The sequence below is a fragment of the Callithrix jacchus genome, chromosome 4 (genome assembly GCF_049354715.1).
Source record: "Callithrix jacchus isolate 240 chromosome 4, calJac240_pri, whole genome shotgun sequence".
Lineage (NCBI taxonomy): Eukaryota > Metazoa > Chordata > Mammalia > Primates > Cebidae > Callithrix > Callithrix jacchus.
Window position 1 is genome coordinate 31480019 of NC_133505.1, and position 23212 is coordinate 31503230.

The following is a 23212-nucleotide window of genomic DNA, read 5'->3' on the forward strand; positions in this document are numbered from 1 at the left end:
CTGAGGCAACCTGCAACAACAGAGAGACTCCGACGCAGGGCGTAGCCTGTGGTGGTAGGGCGGAGACCACAGCAGCAGGGCAGAGCCTGCAGCAACAGGGTGAACCTCACACCAGCAGGGCGGAGCCTCGGCAGGCAAATAGTGACTAGACTGCCTCCTAGCTGGGCAGGACAGCACAACAGACACTCACAAAGAAAGCCCCAACCCCCCGAGACAGAGCATCTTAGAAAACAAGGGTTTTTTTAAATAAGTTCTGCTGCAGCAGAATTAAACGTAGCAGCCTAAGAGCCCTGAATGAACAACAGAGCTCACAGATCAGCACTTGAGCTCCTATAAAGTACAGACTGTCTCCTCAAGCAGCTCCCTGACCCCTCTATATCCAAAAGACTGACATTTGGCAGGCATCATTCTGGGACAAAGATAGCAGAAAAAGAAACTGGTAGCATCCCTCACTGTTCAGCAGCTGCTATAGGTACACCCCAGACAAGCAGGGCCTAAAGTGGACCTCAGCAGTCATACAGTGGAGGGGCTGGACTGGTAGAAGGAAAACCAAGTAACAGAAATACTTCATCATCAACAATCTGGGCATCCACTCAGAGACCCAATCGAAAAGTCAGCAACTACTCAGACGACAGGTAGATAAATCCACAAAGATGGGAAGAAACCAGTGCAAAAAGAAGGAAAACACCCGAAACCAGAACACCTCACCTCCTAGAAAGGACCAAAACTCCTCACCAGCAAGGGAACAAAGCTGGACAGAGAATGACTGTGACAAAATGATGGAATTACACTTCAGAAGGTGGATAATGAGAAACTTTTGGGAGCTAAAAGAACATGTTTTAAATCAATGCAAAGAAACTAAGAACCTTAAAAAAATATTTGAAAAAAGATTCGAGGAAATGATAACAAGAATGGATAACTTAGAGAGGAATATGAATGAACTAAAGGAGCTGAAAAACACAATACGAGAACTTTGCGAAGCATGCACAAGTTTCAACAGCCGAATTGACCAAGCAGAAGAAAAAATATCAGAAGTCGAAGATCAACTCAATGAAATAAAATGAGAAATCAAGATCAGAGAAAAAAGCACATAAAGGAATGAACAAAGTCTCCAAGAAATGTGGGACTATGTGAAGAGACCTAACCTACATTTGATAGGTGTACCAGAATGTGACAAAGAGAATGAATCCAAGCCGGAAAATACTCTTCAGGACACTATCCAGGAAAATTTCCCCCACCTAGCAAGACAGGCCAACACTCAAATGCAGGAAATACAGAGACCACCACAAAGATATTCCGCAAGAAGAGCAACCCCAAGGCACATAATCGTCAGATTCAACAGGGTTGAAATAAAGGAGAGAATACTAAGGGCAGCCAGAGAGAAAGGTTGGGTCACGCACAAAGGGAAGCCCATCAGACTCACAGAAGATCTCTCGGCAAACACCCTACAAGCCAGAGGAGAGTGGGGGCCAATATTCAACATCCTTTAAGAAAAGAACTTTCAACCCAGAATTTCATATCCAGCCAAACTGAGCTTCATAGGTGAAGGAAAAATAAAATCCTTTGCAAACAAGCAAGTACTCAGAGAGTTTGTCACCACCAGGCCTGCTTTACAAGAGTTCCTGAGAGGCACTACACATAGAAAGGAACAACCAGTACCAGCCATTCCAAAATCACACTAAATGCTAAAGAGCATCAACATAATGAACAATCTACAACAACTAACGGGCCACACAGCCAGCTAGCATCAAAATGGCAGTATCAAATTCACACATAACAATATTAACCCTAAATGTAAATGAGCTAAATGCACCAATGAAAAGACACAGAATGGCAAATTGGATAAAAATCCAAAACCCATCAGTGTGCTGTATCCAGGAAACCCATCCCACATGCAAGGATACACAAAGGCTCAAAATAAAGGGATGGAGGAAGATTTACCAAGCAAATGGAGAGCAAAAAAAAGCAGGAGTTGCAATTCTCATCTCTGATAAAATAGACCTTAAAGCAACAAACATCAAAAAAGACAAAGAAGGCCATTACATAATGATAAAAGGATCAATACAACAAGAAGAGCTAACGATCCTAAACATATATGGACCCAATACAGGAGCACCCAGATACATAAGGCAAGTTCTTAATGACTTACAAAGAGACTTAGACTCCCACACAATAATAGTGGGAGACTTTAACACTCCACTGTCAATATTAGACAGATCAACCAGACAGAAAATCAACAAGGATATCCAGGGCTTGAACTCAGACCTGGAGCAAGCAAACCTGATAGACATTTACAGAACTCTCCACCCCAAATCCACAGAACATACCTTCTTCTCAGCAGCACATCACAACTACTCTAAAATTGACCACATAATTGGAAGTAAAGCACTGCTCAGCAAATGCAAAACAACTGAAATCATAACAAACAGCCTCTCAGACCATAGTGCAATCAAGTTAGAACTCAGAATTCAGAAAACAACCCAGAACCGCACAGCTTCATGGAAACTGAACAACTGGCTCTTGAATGTTGACTGGGTAAACAATGAAATGAAGGCAGAAATAAAGAAGTTCTTTGAAACCAATGAGAACGAAGACACAACGTGCCAGAACCTCTGGGACACATTTAAAGCAGTCTCTAGAGGAAAGTATATAGCAATAAGTACCCATATGAGGAGAATGGAGAGATCCCAAATTGACACCCTATTGTCAAAATTGAAAGAGCTAGAGGAGCAAGATCAAAAAAACTCAAAACCCAGCAGAAGAAAAGAAATAACTAAGATCAGAGCTGAACTGAAGGAGATTGAGACACAAAAAACCCTTGAAAAAATCCATAAATCCAAGAGCTGGTTTTTTGAAAACATCAACAAAATAGACAGACCACTAGCCAGATTGATTAAAAAGAAAAGAGACAACAACCAAATAGATGCAATAAAAAATGATAAAGGGGAAATCACCACAGATTTCACAGAAATTCAAACCATCATCAGAGAATATTACAAACAACTCTATGCACATAAACTAGGAAACCTGGAAGAAATGGATACATTCCTGGACTCCTGTGTCCTCCCAAGCCTAAACCAGGAGGAAGCTGAAACTATGAATAGACCAATAACAAGGTCAGAAGTCGAGGCAGCAATTAAGAGCCTACCACACAAAAAAAGCCCAGGTCCAGACGGGTTCACAGCCGAATTCTACCAGACACACAAAGAGGAGCTGGTACCATTTTTTTCGAAACTATTCCAAATAATCCAAAACGAGGAAATCCTTCCCAAATCATTTTATGAGACCAATATCATCCTGATACCAAAACCCAGCAGAGACCCAACAAGAAAAGAATACTTCAGGCCAATATCCATGATGAACATAGATGCAACAATCTTCAGTAAAATATTGGCAAGCCGATTGCAACAGCAAATCAAAAAACTTATCCATCATGATCAAGTAGGATTCATCCCGGGGATGCAAGGCTGGTTCAACATACGCAAGTCTATAAACGTAATTCACCACATAAACAGAACCAAAAACAAAAAGCACATGATTATCTCAATTGACACAGAGAAGGCATTCTACAAAATTCAACAGCCTTTTATGCTAAAAACCCTCAATAAACTCGGTATTGATGGAATGTATCTCAAAGTAATAAAAGATATTTACGACAAACCAACAGCCAATATCATACTGAATGGGCAAAAACTGGAAGCATTCCCTTTGAAATCTGGCACTAGACAAGGATGCAAAAATTGGAAGCATTCCCTTTGAAATCCGGCACTAGACAAGGATGTCCTCTTTCACCACTCCTAGTCAATATAGTACTGGAAGTTCTAGCCAGAGCAATCAGGTAAGAATAAGAAATAAAAGGTATTCAAATAGGAAAGGTGGAAGCCAAATTGTCTCTATTTGCAGATGACATGATAGTATACCTAGAAGACCCCATCGCCTCAGCCCAAAAACTCCTGAAACTGATAAGCAACTTCAGCAAAGTCTCAGGATATAAAATCAATGTGCAAAAATCATGAGCATTCCTCTACACCAATAACAGAGTTAAAGAAAGCCAAATCAAGAACAAACTGCCATTCACAACGGCTACAAAAAGAATAAAATACCTAGGAATACACCTCACAAGGAACGTAGGGGACCTCTTCAAGGAAAACTACAAACCACTGCTCAACAAAATAGGAGAGGTCACAAACAAATGGAGAAACATTCCATGTTCATGGTTAGGAAGAATTAATATTGTGAAAATGGCTATACTGCCCAAAGTGATTTACAGAATCAATGCTATCCCCATCAAGCTACCATTGACTTTCTTCACAGAACTGGAAAAAACCACCTTGAACTTCATATGGAACCAAAAGAGAGCCTGCATAGCCAAGTCAATTCTAAGCAAAAAGAACACAGCGGGGGGCATCACACTACTGGATTTCAAACTATACTACAAGGCTACAGTAATCAAAACAGCATGGTACTGGTAGCAAAACAGAGACATAGACCAATGGAATAAAACAGAGGCGTCGGAGGCAACACAACATATCTACAACCATACAATCTTTGATAAACCTGACAAAAACAAGTAATGGGGAAAGGATTCCCTGGTTAATAAATGGTGTTGGGAAAACTGGCTAGCCATGTGCAGAAAGCAGAAACTGGACCCCTTCCTGACACCTTACCCTAAAATTAACTTCAGATGGATTAAAGACTTAAACATAAGACCTGGCACCATAAAAACCCTAGAAGGAAATCTAGGCAAAACCATCCAGGACATAGGAGTAGGCAAGGACTTCATGAACAAAACACCAAAAGCATTGGCAACAAAAGCCAAAATAGACAAATGGGACCTAATCAAACTCCACAGCTTCTGCACAGCAAAAGAAACAGTCACTAGAGTGGATCGGCAACCAACAGAATGGGAAAAAATTTTTGCAGTTTACCCATCTGACAAAGGGCTGATATCCAGAATTTACAAAGAACTCAAACAGATTTACAGGAAAAAAACAAACAAGCCCATTCAAAAATGGGCAAAGGATATGATGAGACACTTTACAAAAGAAGACATATATGAGGCCAACAATCATATGAAAAAATGCTCATCATCACTGGTCATCAGAGAGATGCAAATCAAAACCACATTGAGATACCATCTCGTGCCAGTTAGAATGGCGATCATTAAAAAATCTGGAGACAACAGATGCTGGAGAGGATGTGGAGAAAAAGGAACACTTTTACACTGTTGGTGGGAGTGTAAATTAGTTCAACCATTGTGGAAGACAGTGTGGCGATTCCTCAAGGCCTTAGAAATAGAAATTCCATTTGACCCAGCAATCCCATTACTGGGTATATATCCAAAGGACTATAAATCGTTCTACTATAAGGACACATGCACACGAATGTTCATTGCAGCACTGTTTACAATAGCAAAGACCTGGAATCAACCCAAATGCCCATCGATGATAGACTGGATTAGGAAAATGTGGCACATATACACCATGGAATATTATGCAGCAATCAGAAATGATGAGTTTGTGTCGTTTGTAGGGACATGGATGAATCTGGAGAACATCATCCTCAGCAAACTGACACAAGAACAGAAAATGAAATACCGCATATTCTCATTCATAGGCGGGTGATGAAAAATGAGAACACATGGACACAGGGAGGGGAGTACCAAACACTGGGGTCTATTGGGGGGAAAGGGGGAGGGCCAGCGGGGGCGGGGGGGAGCTGGGGAGGGATAGCCTGGGGAGAAATGCCAAATGTGGGTGAAGGGGAGAAAGGAAGCAAAACACACTGCCATGTGTGTACCTATGCAACTATCTTGCATGTTCTGCACATGTACCCCAAAACCAAAAATGCAATAAAAAATTTAAAAAAAAGAAATACACTAATACTAACTATAGCTGATGAGCTAAAAAATAAAATTGCAAAAATATTAAAAAATCTCATAATATTTTAAGAAAGTTTACAAGTTTGTGTTGGGCCATATTCAAAGCCAGCCTGGGCCACACTTGGCCCATGGGCCATGGGTTGGACAAGCTTGATTTATGTGGAAGCACATCAAAGGTAAATGTATATATATATATATGAAATTCTCTCCAAAGATTAATTACTTGGTCACCAGTTTTTTCCACCCGAATGTAAATTCTATTTTGTTTAGTGTTGCATGTCTAGCTACTAGAATAGCATATGGTAAGTGCTCAATAAATAACTGTCGACAGAATTCTAACACCAATTTGAAAGAAATTCTTCTGTCTTCAGCTTCTTAGCTTGTAATTTTGATGTTAGGGACAAGCAACATGGAAAAACTCCCAAAACAAAACAGGCACCAGTGTCAGCATCAGGGAAAAGGAAGGGGAGAGGAAGAAGCAATGGCCTGCTCTCATGCCCACAAAGGGTACTGGGTCCCCAGTCCTGTTCATCGTTGCTGGTGCCTAGTCTGGTCTGAGGCTGGATCTCAGTTCATTGCCTCTGTTGGTCACACCATGCTGGCAGTACTGGGAACAGAGTGTTTATTGAAGAGGTGAGATGTAACAGCTTTCACAGAGTTTTCAAATCATCACTGAAGTTTTAAATGATGCCCATCAACTGTGACGCAGATTTTAAAAATGTGGTACATATACTCCATGGAATACTATGCAGCCATTAAGAAGAATGAACTTGGCCAGGTGCAATGGCTCACACCTGTAATCCTAGTACTTTGGCAGGCTGAGATGGGAGGACCATTTGAGGCCAAGAGTTTGACACCAGCCCGGACAACATAGCAAGACCCTGTCACTACAAAAGTAAAAAATAAAACTTAAGCAGGTGTGGCAGCATGCACTTGCAGTCTCAGCTACTCAAGAGGCTGAGGCAAGAGGGTTGCTTGAGCCCAGGAGATCAAGGCTGTAGTGAGTGACAGCACTATCCTACCTCTACCTCGCCCATACCAAAAAAAAAAAAAGTTCTTTGCAGTTGGAGGTCATTATCCTAAGTGAATTAAATAATGCAGGAATAGAAAACCAAATACCTCATGTTCTCACTTATAAGTGGGAACTAAGCATTGGGCATTGGGTACACATGAACATAAAGATGAGAACAACAGACACTGAGGACTCCTAGAAGCAGGAGAGAGGGAGGGGGCAAGGCTGAAAAACTAAGTGGGTACTATGCTCACTACCTGGGTGATGGGATCATTCACACCCCAAGCCTCAGCATCGCACAATAATCCCATGTAACAAACATGCACATGTACGTCTTGAATCTAAAATGCATATTGAAATTATAAAATAAAATCAAATAAAATCTTTTCTGGGCTTTCAAAGTTTGATGGCCTATGGACAAAGCTATTTCCTTTTTTGAAATAATTTTATCTTTCATGATCGGCAAAGTCTAGTGTGCACAGCAGCATTTGCAGTGACCCACTGGAGTGACCACCCAAAGGGAGACTTAACCTCCTTGTCCCCACCTGCTCCTGCGTCGGCCAGGGAAAACGAAATGCCTGACAATTCAGACATTGGAAATAACTTTTTCCTTCTCCTTACCTCTTTCTACTTCAGTAGAGATGACTAATTCTGCTGCTCTGAAGGGTTGGGATCACCATGTAAAGGTTCAACACTCCCCTCCCCCTGTTGTGCTTTTTCTCTCTCTCATCATTTTTCAGAACAGCCAGGTCACAGGATGCACCTGCCCTCCTGCCTTCCTCCCCTCCATGGGGTAAGCCCAAGGAGCAGGTGCAGCCCTTTTGGAGGGGGAAGGCCCACAGCTGTCCCGCCTGTTGGTGGGCGGGCCTGGGCAAGTTCAGTGCAAGACCACTGGGACCTTGGGTCTAGCTGGAGATTTTTTAAGCCAGCCTTACCAGAAATAAAGCGAATAACACTAACTTGTATCTGCTTTCCGTACCTGGTCCTAAAGCTGTAACTGGCAGAGGTGTGGTAAATTTACCTTCTCAAACCCCAACAACAGTGGGTTTGATCTTCCTTAGGCATCAAAGACATTTAAAAGTGAGCAAATAAAGATTAGTCAATAACCTTACATAATAGTTCTGCAGGGCTCTGGCAAGGCTGAAATCAAGGTATGCCAGGTTTAGTTTTGGAGAAGCGGAGGACTTGGATGTGTGTTGGTCAGTGGGGGGATCTTCCTGGAGGCCAAATTATTAGCACTTCCCATTCCCACCTGAGACTTGAACTAAGAAATCAGCCCAATGAATGGTGATGAAGGTGTAACTGGGTTTCCTGCCTAAGTATATCAAATCTAGTCGCAGTTTCCATTTTTAAATATTACAAAGTTAACTGTTTCAACTTAAAAAAATCTACTTCTGAGGAGATGTTCTTCCAGGGAAGTGATTATCTGTTTGAGGCACTGACTTCCTCATAAAGAGAAATTGGAAGTTTTCTTTTCCCCACGGAGACAGTGTCAGAATTAGAATTACCACATCAAGGGGAGATTTCTCATGATTAGTCAACCAAAGACAGAGAAAGATAAAATTATTTCAAAAAAGGAAACAGCTTCTCCAGGAAGTATTTTTTTCTAGCACACACTTAATCTTTTAGAGGAAAATGTGTTGAGTTTGTAAATGTATATGTTGTTCTTCAATAACACGAGTGGAATTGTCACACAGAGAAATTTCTTACAAACTTTATTCTTTAAGGAATTTTAGATCTAAGTTAAAATTTTAGATTATTGGTTTTATTGATTTAAAATCATGATCAGCTGACTTTTTTTAATGTCAAAGATTCCTTAAAGAGGCCTGAGACATGAAATAGATAAACTATGGAAAGTATAATGCTATCACAAACATGTGTATGATGTATGTTAAATATAATTTAATATTAAATAAAATTAATATGTAATAAATTTATAGAGGTATATATCAAATAAATACAATTGACATAAAATATAACAGCTCTCACCCAGGCATGGTGGCTCACACCTGTAATCCCAGCACTTTAGGAGGTTGAGGTGGAGGATCACCTGAGGTCAAGAGTTCAAGACCAGCCTGGCCAATATGGCCCCCATCTCTGCTAAAATACAAAACATATCCAGTCTCTACTAAAACACAAAAATTAGCTGGGCATGGTGGTGGTCAGTGCCCGTAACCGCAGCTACTTTGGAGGCTGAGGCAGGAGAATCAGTCGAAACCAGGAGGCAGAGGTTGCAGTGAGCTGAGATCAAGCCATTGCACTCTGGCCTGGGGGACAGAGATAGTCTGTGTCTCAAAAAGAAAAAAGAAAAAAAAAGACATCTCTCCCACCACTGTGTCTCCATATGCTGCCTGCCTGGCAGACAATGTCAATATAAACCTGTGACCTCTTTGAGGCCCTGACCCTGGGCTGGCAAGGCTCATGCATCCTAGCTTTGACATAGAACTTGCTAGCCAGACCTGGGAGAGTGAGGTGTTCTAGCACAAATCAGGTCAAAATACCATCACAGTAGAAGTCACTTTTATTACACAAAACAGCAAATACACAAGGCTCTGCTGTGGGCTTGCCCAGGTCATAGACACTCAGCAGATATCTGACCACGAATGGTCCACATTTCTGAATCTGCGCTCAGTGTTCCTCTTCAGCTGGGAAGGAGGGTGCAGCTTTCGATGTCATCCACACATGACTTTGGTGACAACTGAAGCTCAAGATTCATCAGAACACTGAGCTGAGGGTCCCCTCTGTCTCTAGCTGGCAGCAAGTAGTTGAACCTTTTTTGTAAAATTAGGGCAAAGAATGAGATGTTGGGACAGGCTCACCTTAGCTCTAAAATGCCACGACTCCCCATTAGAAACTTTCTTTGGATTTTAGGGTAATGGCTATGAGAATGCAAAAAGGTTTCTCTGTCCACATTGGTCATTCCTTATCGATATCAGTATTTTGAAACAGACATGAAAAGCTCTAAGAAAGACTTCTAAGTCACTGAAAACTCGCGGTGGCTCAAGCCTGTAATCCCAGCACTTTGGGAGGCCGAGGTGGGTGGATCACGAGGTCAACAGATCAAGACCATCCTGGTCAACATGGTGAAACCCTGTCTCTACTAAAAAATACAAAAAATTAGCTGGCCATGGTGGTGCGTGCCTGTAATCCCAGCTACTCAGGAGGCTGAGGCAGGAGAATTGCCTGAAGCCAGGAGGCGGAGGTTGCAGTGAGCCGAGATCGCCCCATTGCACTCCAGCCTGGGTAACAAGAGCAAAACTCCGTCTCAAAAAAAAAAAAAAAAGAGCTGTCATTTCATCCTTGCTTTTTACTGGTTTGATATCTCATAGGAAAACACATGTGTTCTCTTTTTTGCATGATACTAACACATGGCTGTAAACAGCGAATGTGCAGTGTCACGTGTCGAGTTTCATGCCTTCCAGGAAGATCTGTTTCAAAATGGTGTGGCTTATTCTCTTCTGCTAATATTCTTTTCTTTTTTTTTTTGAGACAGGGTCTTGCTCTGTCACCCAGGCTGAAGTGCAGTGTGCAGTGGTGTGATCTCAGCTCACTGCAACCTCCGTTTCCCAGGTTCAAGTGATTCTCCTGCCTCAGCCTCCCAAGTAGCTGGGATTATAGGCGCGCACTACCATGCCTGGCTAATTTTTTGTATTTTTGGTAGAGACGGGGTTTCACCATGTTAGCCGGGATGGTCTCGATCTTCTGACCTCGTCATCTGCCTGTCTCAGTCTCCCAAAGTGCTGGGATTACAGGTGTAAGCCACAGCTTCTGCCTATTCTTTTAATTTCCTTTTAAAGCCAAGAGTGGGGTTCACTCGGTATGTTTTTCTTTACCTATAATTTCACTCGGTAGATTGTATTCACACATTCATTCATTCAGAATGGAGGTTCTGAATATCCACTGTAGGCTTAGCACCAGGCACAGAGAGATGAGCAAATCAGCACTGATCACAGGCCCTACCAGAGCTGGAGGATGTGAAACCTTCCCAGACCTGGCTCTCACATCCCATTCTCATGGTGGAAGGACAAACGTGGGCAATAGAGCAAGAAAAGAAAGAAAGAGAAAGAAAGAAAGAGAGAGAGAAAGAGAGAAAGAAATCATTTGGTTCAAATGTGTATACTACAGAAGAGAAGGCTGAGTCCTGAGAGGTAGAAACCATTTGCTCAAGGTCACCCAGCTACTTGCAGCAGAACTGAAACTACAATTCACATCTCCAGTTCTAAATCCAATGTCCTTTCCACTATACTGGGATGCCCCTTCCTGATGTACCAACTTTCATTGACCCCAAGAAAGCAAAAAGCCCCCAAAGTCAACCTCCTATTTTAAAACCTCCCTAATATAGGTTCATAATTCAGCCATCATGCAGAAAAGTTCTCAGAAAGGAAACTCCTGGTGTTATTCACCATGAGGTTGGCCAGCCACAGACAGGATCCAGCCGTGGAGGAGGAGCCGCCCAGCGCTGGCGTGTCATGAAGAGACCAGCATGAGGCAAGCGAGACAGCCCACAGAAGGACTTCTTGGTTTTATTGTCCCTTGAGATGGGATTGTTCTCTGCCTTTGCTGGTCATATGAATAAATGAAGAATTAAGTTCCCCAAAATGGATGAGCCAAGCCATTCCCTCAAATACAATGATGTGAAACGCATATCTGAGTGGGACCTAGGAAGGGCTTAAAAATAAAACAAAATATATCAGCTTGTTAAATCAGGAGACACAAAGTGAGAACCCCATGTTAAAAAGGAAGGCAAAGGAATGATAGATAAGGATTTAGGGTAACAGCTACCAACCTGTGAGTCAAGTGGGGCGAAGCAGGGATAAGAGATTGCAAAGGAGCAGAAAACCTGAGTTAAATTGTCATAGTCAGGCTGGGCGCGGTGGTTCATGCCTTTAATGCCAGCACTCTGGGAGGCTGAGGTGGGCGGATCACATGAGGTCAGGAGTTCAAGACCAGCCTGGCCAGCATAGTGAAACCCTGTTTCTACTAAAAATACAAAAACTAGCTGGGTGTGGTGGCAGGGGCCTGTAATCCCAGCTACTTAGGAGGCTGAGGCAGGAGAATTGCTTGAGCCCAGAAGGCGGAGGTTGCAGTGAGCTGAGATCATGCCTCTACACTCCAGCCTGGCTGACAGAGTGAGACTCATCTCAAAAGAAAAAATAAAATTCATAGCCCTGGCTTATGGATCAGTGGTGATAGGTGGTAGGTTCATGGGTATTTTTTACATTATTAGAAATGAGTAAATTAGTAGAAAAGGGCCATGCATGGACCAGTGGAGAAAGTTTGTGGTGAAACAAGAATTATGAATGATCCGACTCTGTGGAACTGAGGTTCATGAATAAAAAAGGAAAATAAAGCATAATTATGGTGTCAACATAATGTCCTCTCCAATGAAAAAGTAAACATTTCATAGCATTCCAAAGATTTTTTGATTTATTATGATTTTACCTGTTGAGATAAATAGTCTGTCACTGTCAGGTAGAAATTGAAAGTCTCTTTAGTCTGTTTAGTGTCTGTGTTAAGCTGTCATACACATGTGTCAGCTGTAATTTATAGAATAATAAAAACAATGCCTGGCTTACCATTCTAGAATAAGACACTTTACATTGACCTTGGGCTTCCTGTGTATGGCTTACAATATCAGACTCACATGCTAAAATTTGTTTTAGTTTCAGTTATGAAATAATTAAGAACAGGTTTTTTCAGGTCTTTCAGTATTGTTTAAATGAATGAGAAGGTATGTTTCTTTGACTTTCTGAAACAAGGTTTAAAAAGCATGCGAAACTTACAAGGAAAACAAGGACAAATTGACTAAGAAAGTTACAGATGAGTTTTGAATAGCTACAAAGCCTGCCTCCTTAGAGCTTATGTTTTAGTTGGCTGACTGCCTGCCCCTTGATGGAATGGGAATCTGTGTTCTATAATCCCTCTTAGAGATCCCTGCTTTATTAAAAACTTTAATCTAGCGAAGGCAAATCTGGTAAAATATTAACATCTGGTGATTCTGGGCACAGGAAATGTAAGGATCCTATGTACTATTTCTACAACTTTTCTATAAGTCTTAAAATATTTCAAGATAACAAATTTATAAGTAAATAAATAGAGCAAGAAAATCAATATAGGCATCAAAATGCCAGTGGAGCAAGACTGGCAATGTTTGAAAGTCTCATTCAAAAACATTTCTATCAGTAATCAAGTGTTATTTTTATAGCGAGAAAGAATATCAGCTTTTATGAGAAGATATGAAAAAGTCTAGAATTGAGATCAAATTATTACCTCAGGGTTCCACAGAGAGTTAATTGCAAAATGAGAAGCTAGAGTCCAGTCTGTGGAGAGACGTTGGTCTTCCTTTCACAAGCCAATAGTGGTGCAAGGGTAAGATGCATTTTGAATGAGTTCAACTGCAGTGAAATCCTTCAGTGGGGAACTTTTAGATTATTTCTGTGCAATCAATTCTCCTAGACTGAATAAAGATAAGCCAGCTTAATCTTACACAAACAAACTTTTTAACTGTGATAAAATATCACAGTACGGATATAGATGAGGGAAGAGTTCAAGGGAATGGTTTGCAGAAAAGGCTGTCAAATCCCTAAAAATGACAAGGCACTGCCACATTCACTGGAAACTCAAATCCTAAGGTGAGGTAATACTAGGAAAATGCTAACTTCCCTAAAATATTTCTTTCCACTGCAGCTTAAACACAAGTTTAGAGAGTATTTTTGTTGTTGACGGTGGTTAGTTTTTGTTTTTGAAGTATATTAAGGGAAAAAATTATTTATCTCCTTCTAATAACAACAAAATTGAGACTTCTGTTGTAAGGATGAAATAATGGATTATCTCCTCTCTTTATCAAATCACTCTGGAATTCATATAAGAATCATAATCTTACTTACCTAGTTCTGTGTGAAAGTGGTTGTCTATCAATATATGTGGCATATGATTCAGAAAGAAAGGAAAGAAATTTACAATTAACTTTCAGGGAAGAAATAGCATTTCCTTTCAACAATTCTAAGAAGGAAGGTGATGAAGAATTTCATGTTCTCAATTCTGCTGAAGTTATGAGTCATCACACCTTTGCTAGCAGTTACATGCTGTAAGGGTCAAGCCCATTTGTGACATTAGGTAGGCCTACTTTTTATCCATGTGACCTTGCAAAATGGATTCAAATCTCACTAGAGCAATCTTTCTCTTTCTCCCCCTTAGTCTTTTTCTTTTGTGTTTTTCTGGAGTTGAGAAGTTTTAAAAAGGAGGGACTAGGAGACCAAAAAGATCAAAGGAACCCATGGGGAAGCAAAATCCAAAGGAATCTGTCACATGTAAACAGATCATATTTTTGCTTTCTTGCTTTTCCTGTAGTTGCTGTCAAGGAGATGAATCCAAGTAATAAAGAGGATAGGTAGATGACAGGGATGGAGAGAAATTTTAAATTAACATTTTTAACATGTGTGTACCAGACACAAACTATTGAAACTGAGAATAAAATAAAAATTTGAGTAGACATGTAGCAGGTAAGGAGATTTAATTAGTAATTAAGAAAAACTAACTACCAAAAGGCTCAGACTCACATGGCTTTATTGGTGAATTCTATCAAATGTAGAATTGGCACTAATCTCTCATAAACTCTTAAAAAGAGAAGAGGAGGAAACACTTTTCATGTTATTCTACATCACCAGTATTACCTAGATATCAAAACCAGAAGAAGATATCATGAGAAAAGTACAAACCAATATCCCTTATAAATATAAACATAAATGTCCTCAACAAAACAGAAGCTGAATCCAGTGAGATTCATTCAAAGAATATAAGGACGCTTTAACTTTGAAAAATCAATCAGTGTAATGCACTGTATTACTAGCATAACAAAAAAACCACATGGTCATCTGAAGAGATGTTTTACAAAATGTAACAATGTTTCATAATACAAACACGCAAAAACCAAGAATAGAAGGGAACTTCCTCCACCTGATCAAGGGAATCTACAAGCAATCTACACCTAACATTACATATGTAGTAAAAGACAGAATGTTTTCACCCTAAGGTGGAGACAAGAAAGGCCACTCTCACCACTTCTATTCAACATTGTAGTGAAGGATCAAGCCAGGAAAATTAGACAAGAAAGAGAAATGAAAGACATCAGATGGGGAAGAAAGAAGTAAAACTATTTCTGTTTATAGGTGACATTAAAAATTCTAAGCAAGCCACAAAATAAACTATTAGGACTACAAAATGAGTTCATTAAGGTTGCAGGTTATAAGATCAATACACAAGTCAGCTGGTTCTATACACTAGCAATGAACAACTTGAAAATAAAAGTAAGAAAATAGTTCCGTTTATAATAGTATCAAAAAGAATAAAATATCTTAAGGCCATATTTTACCAAAAAAATTCAAGACTTCTACAATGAAAACTACAGTACAAAACATCATTGGAAGAATTACAGAGGACAAAACATCATTGGAAGAATTACAGAGGACCTAAATTAATGGAAAGACATCTCATGAGCATAGACTGAAATACTCGACACTTAAGATGGCAATACTCCCCCAACTGATCTACAGATTCATTATAATCCCTATCATTAGCCCAGCTGGCTTGTTCGGCAGAAACTGACAAGCTTATTATACAATTAAAATGGAAAGGCAAGGCACCAAGAATAACCAGAATAATCTCAAAAAATAAAAACAAAGTTGGAAAACTCACGCTTCCTGATTTTAAAGCTTCCTACAAAGTGACAGTAAGCAAGACATTGTGGTACTAGCCAGATGTGTAAATCAGCAGTACAGAATTAAATAAATCCTTATGTTCGTGGCCAATCGATTTTGACAAATAGAGCTACCCTAGAATCCAGCAATCCCACTGCTAGGTATATACCCAAAAGAAAAGAAATCACTACACTGAAGAGATGTCACCACTCCCATGTTTATTGCAGCGCTATTCACAGTAGCAGAGATCTGGAAGCAATCTAAGTGTCCATCAATGGATGAATGGATAAAGAGTATGTGGTACACATACACAATAAAGTACTATTCAGCTACAGAAAAGAATTAGATCCTACAACGTGGATGGGACTGGAGGTCATTATGTTAACTAAAATAAGCCAGAAACTGACTGATAAACTATGCATGTTCTCACTCATTTGTGAAAGCTAAAAATTAAGACAATTAAATTCATGGAGACACAGAATAGAACGATGGTTCCTAGAAGGTAATCGTGGTTGGGGTGGGAAGGGTAGAAGAATGATTAATGGGCACAAAAATATACTTAGAATGGCCAGGTGCAGTGGCTTATGACTGTAATCCCAGCACTTTGGGAGGCCAAGGCAGGTGGATCACTTGAGGTCAGGAGTTTGAAACCAGCCTGACCAACATGGTGAAACCCCATCTGTGCTGAAAAGACAAAAATTAGCCAGGCATGGTGGTGTGTGTCTGTAGTCCTAGCTACATGGGAGTCTGAGGCAGGAGAATTGCTTGAACCCAGGAGGTGGAGGTTGCAGTGAGCCAAGATCAAACCACTGCACTCCAGCCTGGGTGACACAGCGAAACTCCATCTAAAATGTGTGTGTGTGTGTGTGTGTGTGTGTGTGTGTGTGTGTGTGTGTTAGAATGAATAAGTTCTAGTATTATCACAACAGAGTGACTACAATCAACAATAATTTATTGTACATTTTAAAATAACAGATTATAATTGGATTGTTTGTAACACAAAGCTATGACAAATACTTTAAGAGACGGATACCCCATTTACCCTGATGGGTTTGTTATGCATTGTATGCCTGTATCAAAATGTCTCACGTACTCCATAAATGCGTACAGCTACTATGTACCCCCAAAATTAAAAATTAAAATACTTTTAAAAATTAAATTAGGAAATTATTAAATTCATAGATTTAATTTTAAATTAGAAAATCAAGTGGGGTGATTTTGTGAGTGGATCCAGTATCACCCTCCTCTCTTTAGATCTTTTTAACAAATGGTGCTGGGAAAAATGAATTATCAACACGCAAAAAAATAAAGTTGGACTCCTTTCCTACATACACAAAAATTAAACCCATATGAGTCATAAACCTTAATGTGGGCCAGGCGCGGTGGCTCACGGAAGGCCTACAAGGGTGGATCATGAGGTCAAGAGATCAAGACCATCTTGACCATGGTGAAACCCCATCTCTACTAAAATACAAAAAATTAGCCAGCATGATGGCCTGTGCCTGTAGTCCCAGCTACTCAGGAGGCTGAGGCAGGAGAATGACTTGAACTTGGGAAGCTGAGGTTGCAGTGAGTGAGATTGTGCCACTGCACTTCAGCCTGGCGACAGAGTAAGACTGTCTCAAAAAACAAAAGCAAAAAAAGTTAACTCTACACTCTTAGAAGAAGGAATAAGAGTAAATTTTAATATCCTTGAGTTAGGTAAAGTCTTCCTAGATAAAATAACAAAGCACAAGTGGCAAAAGAAAAAATTAGATCAACTGGACTTGATCAAAATTTAAAACGTTTTCTGCAAATGACACCATTAAGTGAAAAAAAAATCCACAAAATGGGATAAAATTTGCAAATTTAATATATTTAGAATAGAAGGAACTTGCTTCTATGGTAAGTACAGAACCTCTACAATTCAATAATAAAAAGAAAAATAACCTATTTTTTTAAAAAATGCACAAAGGCTCTGAGTGGACATTTCTCTAAGGAAGATATATAAATGGCCAATAAGAATATGAAAAGATGCTTAAAATTTTCTGCCATTAGGGAAATGAAAGTCAAAACCACAATGCGACATCACTTCACACCCATGAGGAGGGCTATAATTAGAGAAATAATAGTAAGTACTGGCCGGGTGTTGTGGCTCACGCCTGTAATCTCAGTACTTTGGGAGGCCAAGGCAGGCAGATCACCTGAGATCAGAAGTTGGCCAGACCAGCCTGGCCAATATCATGAAACCCCATCTCTACTAAAATATAAAAATTAGCCAGGCATGGTGGTGTGCACCTGTAATCCCAGCTACTCAGGAGGCTGAAGCAGGAGAATTGCTTGAACCTGGGAGGCAGAGGTTGCAGTGAGCTGAGATCACACCACTGCACTCCAGCTTGAGCAACAGAATGAGACTCCATCTCAAAAAAAAAAAAAAGTAAGTATTGGCAAGGACACAGAAAAATTGGAACCCTCTTAGTTTACCATGGGAATGTAAAATGGTGCAGCCACTTTGGAAAAGTTTGTCAGTTATTCACAATATTAAGCAGAGTTCTTACATGACCTAAAAATTCTACTCCTCGGTGTATACCCTAGAGAAATCAAAACATATATCTACAAAGCACTTGTACATAAATGTTCATAGTAGCAGCATATTTTTGTAATAGCCAAAGATTAGAAACAACCCAAATGTCTATCAATTGATCAGTGACTAAATGAAATGTGGGTCCATCCATACAAGAGACTATTAGCCACAAAAGCAAATGACGTTCTTATCCATGGCATAACACTGATGACCCCCAAAGACCTTGAAAATGTGAAGTGAAAGAAGCCAGGCACAAAAGGCCACATGCTGTATCAGACCATGGATGTGAAACATCTGAAACAGGAAAATCCACAGAGCAAGAAACTAATTAGTGATTGCCAGGGGGACTGGGAGGAAGACAAAATAGGGAGTAACTGCTAACAGGTGTGGGATTTTTCTTTTCAAGGGGTGATAATAATGTTCTAAATTACATAGTCATAATGGTTACACAACACTTCAAGCGTATTAAAAACCACTGAATTTAACACTTTAAAAGAGTGATTTTATAGTATGAATTATACCCATATAAAGCTATTGTGTAAAAAAGTTAGTTTTATTTCTCTTTTGTCTCTCCCTTACCCTGTCCCATATATTTTCTGTATTTCTGTACATCTCCACAACGGTCACTCTCCATTAAGAAGCATGTTTTACTTCTAACGATTGGAGAAAATTCAGATTCCTCTGTACCCAGTAGTAAACTTCACTAACTATAACCCATGCCAAGACATGGTAATTCCTTCTCATCCCTTTCTCCACAGCAGACAGATTTTATGGGCTGACCTATTTCTTTCTTTCTTTTCTTTTTCTTTGTTTCTTTTTTTTTGAGACAGAGTCTTGCTCTGTCGCCCAGATTGGAGTGCAGTGGTGCGATCTCAGCTTACTGCAACCTCTCCCTCCCAGGTTCAAGTGATTCTTCTGCGTCAGTCTCCTGAGTAGCTGGGACTATAGGCACCTGCCACCATGCCCGGCTAATTTTTGTGTTTTTAGTAGAGTCAGGGTTTCACCATATTGGCCAGGCGGGCTGACATATTTCTAATGGCTGGGGTCTGTGCTTGAAGGTCACACACATTGCAGAGGAGAAGGTGAGAACATGAAGATGACTCAACACCAGTCTTTCCCATAATTAGAAAACCAAGCATGAGTGGTTCCATGAGCACATGTAGTGTCACCCTCCCCTGGTGCATGTGAGTCATTAGCATCATGGTGACACCTTCACCATGATGGACATGGGAGAGTGTAGGTTTGTGAGTCAGGATGATGTGTTCTGCAAAATGTGGAGAGCCAAACTCAGCATCTCTGGATTCATGCCAAATGGAATCCGAGTCACATTTTGTGTTTTCTGCTCTCTTAGTTTGGTAGAAAGAGGCCAATCAGGAAAAAAAGGGGTGTATCAGGAAATGTTTTTCTTCAAAACGTAAAGAAACCAAACAAAAGGAAAACAGATAATTTTAAGCTTCAACTCAACCTAATCTCCATCCATTCTGAATCCTCAGGAAAAGACAGGTGAGACAATGTAAAACCCTTCAGAATAATAATAATTAAAAAAAGGTACTAAGGGAATGTCCACTAAAGGGATGAGTATGCCTTAGAGCAACTTAGACTGTAGGTCCCTAATTCTTGGCCTCATAAGCTTCCCACAATACAGCACAGACTCCTCTCCTCATTTCACATAAAGTTACAGAAATTAGAATTTAAAGGAACAGAAACACATACACCAAGAAATATGAGTTTCTACTTACCTTTAAATTAGCCCAGAACTTTCACTCATCATGTAGTTTTATTCTGTATGAATGTGCACTGCGTGTATCTGTACATACACATGCATATGAGTGTCATAAGTGCATACATATCTATTAGGTCAAACCATGTGGATCTGCTGATATTGAACACTAACTTATAGAAGAGCAATTTCATATGGTTCAAACTAACAAACCTACACAACTGTAAAATTTATATAAGGGGAATATATACACCTGATGACTTCAAACCATGACCAAGACTGGGTTTCCAGACTGCTCATAATGAAGGTATTCACCTTATGATATCTATCTTATTTGATGTCCTTTCTTTTTTGCCACAGAGTCTGGGCCCATCATGAGCCTGTGATTTGCAGACCTTGTTTCAGGCTTTGCTTCCCGTCAGAATGTGATGTAGCTTTATGAGGGAGGGAAGCATGAACTCGAGAGTAGCGATGAAATGTGTTAAAGGGTAATTTGAGGACTCTCATGCAAACATAAAATGAATACATGTCAAAGATGTTATTTCACTTATTAATTAAATAAAGGAACCTCTAAAATGTTACAATGGGTTCAATGGAGAATTCTGAGAACCATAGGTTTCTGTGCATGGAATAAGGAATTATGAAATAAATTTACGAAGCCATAAAACTGCTCTTCCATAGGGCAATGGTCAAGCTCATCCAAATAAGGACATAATTAATTTGCATTTATATGAGCAAGAGTAATTTGCATTATTATCCATTTTCTACAACTTATAGAATTGTAAAAGAATAGCAAGGATAGAGTCAGTGGGCAAGATGTACTGATATAGTTGTACAGTTGATCCTGGAGTAATGCAAGGGTCAGAGTGCAGATCCCTGTGCAGTGAAAAATCTGCCTATAACTTCTGACTCCCTCAAAAAATTTTGTTTTGTTTGTATAATGTTTAATTTTTGTGGGTACAGAATAGGTGTGTGTATTTATGGAGTGCATGAGATATTTTGATACAAAGATACAATGTGTAACAATCATGTCAGGGTAAATAAGGCATCCATCTCCTCAAGCATTTATCTTATCTTTGTGTTACAAAGAATTCAATTATAATCTTTTAGTTATTTTAAAATATACAATAAGTTATTGTTGACTATAGTCACCCTGTTGTGCTACCAAATGCTAGATCTTATTTATCCTAACTATATTTTTGTGGCCATTAACCATCCCTCCTACTCCTCTCACCCCCAGTACCCTTCCCAGCCTCTGGGAACCATCCTTCTACTCTCTATCTCCATGAGTTCAATTGTTTTGGTTGTCACAAATAAGTGAGAATATACAAACTTTGTCTTTCTGTGCCTGGCTTATTTCATTTAACCTTTGACCTCCAGTATTATCCACGTTGTTGCAAATTGCAGGATCTCATTCATTTTTATGGCTGAATAGTACTCCACTGTGTATATGCACCACATTTTCTTTATCTATTCATCCATTAATGGTCACTTTGGTTGCTTCCAAATCTTGGCTATTGTGAATAATGCTGAAATAAATATGGGAGTACAGACATCTCCTCAGTATAGTGATTTCCTTTCTTTTGGATATATATCTAGCAGTGGGATTGGATTGCTGGATCCTGTGGTAGCTCTATTATTAGTGTTTTGAGGAACCTTCAGATGGTTTTCAATAGGGGTTGTTATAATGTACATTCCTACCAACAGTGTATGAGGGTTCTTTTTTCTCCATATCCTCAACAACATTCATTATTATCTGTCTTTTGGATAGAAGCTATTCTAACTGGAGTGAGATAATATCTCCTTGTAGATGTGATCTGCATTTATCTGATGATCAGTGATGTTGAGGACCTTTTCATATGCCTGTTTGCCATTTGAATATCTTCTTTTGAAAAGCATCTATTCAGATTTTTGCCCATTTTAAAAACTAGATTATTATATTTTTTTTCTATAGAGTTGTTTGAGCTCCTTGTATACTCTGGTTATTAATCCCTTATCAGATGGATAGTTTCAAATATTTTCTCCCATTCTGTGGGTTGTCTCTTCACTTTGTTGATTGTTTCCTTTGCTGTGCAAAAGCCTTTTAACTTGATGTGATCTTCTTTGTCCATTTTTGCTTTGATTGCCTGGGCTTGTGGGGTATTACTCTAGAAATCTTTGTCCAGACCCATGTCCTGGAGAGTTTCCTCAATGTTTTCTTTTAGTAGTTTCATAGTTTGAAACCTTAGATTTAAGTCTTTAATTCAGTTTGGTTTTTCCATATGGCAAGAGATGGGATATAGATTCACTCTTCAGCATATGGATATCCAGTTTTCCCAGCACCATTTATTGAAAAGACTATCCTTTCCCCAATGTATCTTCTTGGCAACTTTGTTGAAAATGAGTTCACTGTAGATGTGTAGATTTGCTTCTGTGTTTTCTATTCTGTTCTGTTGGGCTATGTGTCTGTTTTTATGCCAGTACCATGCTGTTTTGGTTCCTATAGCTTTGTAGTATAATTTGAAGTCGGTTAATGTGGTTCCTCCAGTTTTGTTTTTTTTCGCTTAGGATAGCTTTGGCTATTCTGGGTCTTTTGTGATTCCATACAAATTTTATAACTGGTTTTCTATTTTTGTGAAGAATGTAATTGGTATTTTGATAGGTATTACATCAAATCTGTAGATTTCTTTAGGCAATATGGACTTTTTTTTTTTTGAGACGGAGTTTCGCTCTTGTTACCCAGGCTGGAGTGCAATGGCACGATCTCGGCTCACCGCAACCTCCGCCTCCTGGGTTCAGGCAATTCTCCTGCCTCAGCCTCCCGAGTAGCTGGGATTACAGGCACGCGCCACCATGCCCAGCTAATTTTTTGTATTTTTGGTAGAGACGGGGTTTCACCATGTTGACCAGGACGGTCTCGATCTCTTGACCTCGTGATCCACCCGCCTTGGCCTCCCAAAGTGCTGGGATTACAGGCTTGAGCCACCGCACCTGGCCAATATGGACATTTTAACAATATTAATTCTTCCAATCCATGAACATGGAATATCTTTCCATTGTTTCATGGCCTCTTCGGTTTATTTAATCAATGCATGATAGTTTTCATTGTAGTAATCTTGTACCTCTTTGGTTAAGTTCATTTCTTTGTGTTTTATTTTATTTGTAGCTATTGTAAATGAGATTACTATCTTGATTTATTTTCCAGATTGTTCACTGTTGGCATATAGAAATGCTACTAATTTTTGTATGTTGATTTTGTATCCTGCAACTTTACTGAATTTGCTTAATTCTAATAGTTTTATGGTGAAGGTTTCAGGTTTTTCCAAATATAAGATACTATCATCTGCAAGCAAGGATAATT